Source organism: Sardina pilchardus, chromosome 17, assembly GCF_963854185.1.
Source record: "Sardina pilchardus chromosome 17, fSarPil1.1, whole genome shotgun sequence".
Taxonomy (NCBI): Eukaryota; Metazoa; Chordata; class Actinopteri; order Clupeiformes; family Clupeidae; genus Sardina; species Sardina pilchardus.
The window spans coordinates 11,479,094-11,482,940 of NC_085010.1; the positions used below are offsets into that span (position 1 = coordinate 11,479,094).

Consider the following 3,847-nt stretch of genomic DNA (forward strand, 5'->3'; position numbering starts at 1 on the left):
GTTTTCAACTGTGATGATGGTTAATTATTTCTCACTGTCATAATAAAATGAACTTTAACCTGAGCATTTCACGGGAAAATATGAATTTTAAAATCACAATGAAATGGTGAACGTCGAGTTTAAGTACACATTCAATATAAAGTCAGTGTTTACTCTGGATGGTACTATGGCTCAATACATATAATACATGACATGACAACTTGATTGTTAGTCTTTATTGAATATAAGCAAAAATTATTTCTGCAATATGCATAAATTGCTGCATCGACAACCGCCCCCCTGCTGGAACCTCATGCCACACCTGTCACCCCAAGGCAAAATCTAGATCCGCCACTGCTCAGAATGCGCAGGGCCAGACGTTGCTGAAAGTCCCACACAAGGAAGTAGCCTCCTACGGCGAAGGGGCACACGAAGACAGCGACGAGTAAGCTACGACAGAGGAGAAGTTGTAAGTAGTGTAATTTCATTATCTCATAGTACTGTAACCGCAAATTAACAACTGCACAACTGCATGGTAACTTGGCTATGTTTAAACACAATAATGCGTTTAGTCGGTGTCCCTGTAGCCTACCGGATACATACACACGGTGTAAACAAAACCTACATTGCAATTCAAAGCCCTATTCGCACACCGCCGTCATGTCATCCGGCACAAGCTTCCTTGGTACACTGCTGTCATAGGTATTACGGTTCCCCATTGACTCCCATTGATTCTGACTGACCATTTCGAAGGAAAACGTCAACTATGTGCTGAAACAAACGCCGCTGACATATGATAGTAACCATTTCACTTTGATAATAACCTACATATTTGTCCGACATAATACAGCAAGAATTGCGAAATTTTATCGACGCAACGTGGAGAAACTTAAGGGAGAACAAAAACATTCCACCCGTGACGCATGTTCAATGTAATTCCCCATTGACCCTCGGTCACGAAAAATGGCAGCCGTTATTTCTTCAATGTCAGAGTAATGACATTCAAAATGGTACCTTAAGAATACACCACCATTCATAAAGTAACGAAGTATGAAAAAAAAAACACAATTTATCACATGGATCACCCAAACGACTTTAAGCAGATTGTCAAGGCGCAGCTCAAAAAACGGTAAGAAATGGGTGTTAAATATTCCATGACCACTAGATGGCAGCATGACACAACAAATAAAGCGCGCTGCCAAATGAAGGACGGTGCTCCTGCACTTCGGGCCTAAAAGCGGGTGTATTGTATGACCACCAGATGACGCAATTTCACCGAACCTCGGCCCTCATAGCTGAAGCACAGGTTCTTATATATATGTATTATATATATATATATATATATATATACACGTGTGTGTGTGTGTGTGTGTGTGTATTATCTCTCTCTCTCTCTCTCTCTCTCTCTCTCTCTCTCTCTCTCTATATATATATATATATATATATATATATGTATGTGTAGCAATACAGAAATAAACATAAAGATCAGGTGTATTCGTCTTTACTGAACTGATTATATATATATATATATATATATATATATATATATATATATATATATATATATATATATATCTCAATACATAAATAAACATCAGGTTTCTTCATCTTTACTGATCTGATGTTATTGCTGTATGTAAACACACTTGTGGTGCTACAGTCATATGTCTGTGTGTGTGTGTGTGTGTGTGTGTGTGTGTGTGTGTGTGTGTGTGTATTATATATATATATATATATATACATAAATAAACATATCAGGTTTCTTCATCTTTACTGAACTGATGTTATTGCTGTATGTAAACACACTTGTGGTGCTACAGTCATATGTCTCTGTGTGTGTGTGTGTGTGTGTGTGTGTATTATATATATATATATATATATATATATATATATAAATAAACAGATCAGGTTTCTTCATCTTTACTGAACTGATGTTATTGCTGTATGTAAACACACTTGTGGTGCTACAGTCATATGTCTCTGTGTGTGTGTGTGTGTGTGTGTGTGTGTATTATATATATATATATATATATATATATATAAATAAACAGATCAGGTTTCTTCATCTTTACTGAACTGATGTTATTGCTGTATGTAAACACACTTGTGGTGCTACAGTCATATGTCTCTGTGTGTGTGTGTGTGTGTGTATTATATATATATATATATATATATATATATATATATATATATATAATACACACACACACACAAAATACATAAATAAACATATCAGGTTTCTTCATCTTTACTGAACTGATGTTATTGCTGTATGTAAACACACTTGTGGTGCTACAGTCATATGTCTGTGTGTGTGTGTGTGTGTATTATATATACTGTATATATATATATATATACACATAAATAAACATATCAGGTTTCTTCATCTTTACTGAACTGATGTTATTGCTGTATGTAAACACACTTGTGGTGCTACAGTCATATGTATGTGTGTGTGTGTGTGTGTGTGTGTGTGTGTGTGTGTGTGTGTGTGTGTGTGTTCAGGTTTCTTCATCCTTACTGAATTGATGTTATTGCTGTATGTAACTTCGTCCAATAATACAGACTTCGGCCAATACTACAGACACTACTACAGACATACATACTACAGACAATACTAGTGTAATACTTGTGAAATCCACTAGCCTACTATGTATACATAGTTTCAAAAGGCAATGGATAAACTTACTCAGATTGTGTGGGTCTTGCTACAAGGTCACACCTCCTGGGATTGTTCTGTTGGAGATTGTGGTCACATCTGGCAAAAAATGTGGGGCTGGACCTCTGACATCTCTTGTAGGCTATAAGTAATAACTACACTGTTGGCTCACAGAATTGCAGACGTGGTGAATCTTACATGATCTATTTCTCTCTTCATGGTGTGACTACCCTACTTCAACGGAATTCAGCCAAATGCTACTACCTATAGCTTAAAGGTATGCTTATTTGCATTTATAGGCTTGAACATAATTTGAGCCTTTTTATTATGCAATGCCATATTGGCATGATAGTGTTTGGAATAGTAGCCTAATTGTGTGCAAAGTTGTCAGATGTAAACCGTCAACAGTATGATGCATGATGCTTGCATGACAAATACTTCACAAAGCAACAGTAATGATTTGAGTGACATTATATTGTTTTGAGATGTTCACCTCATGCAAGCATCATACAAATAGCCTACAAGAGTAAATGGAAAACTCATTGGCATACTTTGTAATGAATGGCTGGATGTAAGGATTCACTCTTCTTTAAGAAGAGTAGGCCTAATGCTCTTCTGTTGGCCATGTTATAGTCTACTGAAATTTGACTATCAAATAGGCCTACTCAGTGCTACACAGTGTGTTGCTATAGGCTATAGGGCTATCTGTGCTGGTGTTATGGAAGTTCACGTCGTTCAAAATGTCGTTACATAATTAAATAGCCTTCCAACAACGTTAAGATCTTCTACCAACGTCATCGAGTGGGTTAATGTCGCACACGCATTGAATGAACGCTTATAACACCACGTAATATATACCTCTATGTTGATGACACCAAATTAGAAGGCTAATAGGCTATTTCCTCCTGATTGCAGAAACATTTGTTTTCTGCTTGTGTGGGCCTGCGCTTCCTTGATCAATTAGGCAGGAAATGATCAGACTGACTGTGTTTCGTGTAGCCTAAACGTTAAAGACCATTGAGCAGCTTATAGGGGCCTATAACATGTTTATAATATAAAACAAAACAAAATAGGTCCACATCAAATTGTGATAGGCTATCTATGCTGGTGGTTACCAATTAGCCATATTGTTGCAGTAAATTGACACAGATAGCCCTATAGCCTATAGCAACACACTGTGTAGCACTGAGTAGGCCTATTTGATAGTCA

The 3,847-nt window shown here is 36.8% G+C and overlaps 1 protein-coding gene across 1 annotated transcript in view; it reads left to right on the forward strand.

Moving 5' to 3' along the window:
- The first annotated feature begins 352 nt into the window (after positions 1 to 352).
- The window catches only part of LOC134062304 (gastrula zinc finger protein XlCGF57.1-like), a 14,827-nt gene continuing 11,332 nt past the window's right edge, over positions 353 to 3,847 (forward strand). The window contains exon 1 of the mRNA XM_062518279.1: positions 353 to 448. The gene's annotated coding sequence lies outside the window, so the exon portion shown is untranslated. The remainder of the gene's footprint in view (positions 449 to 3,847) is intronic.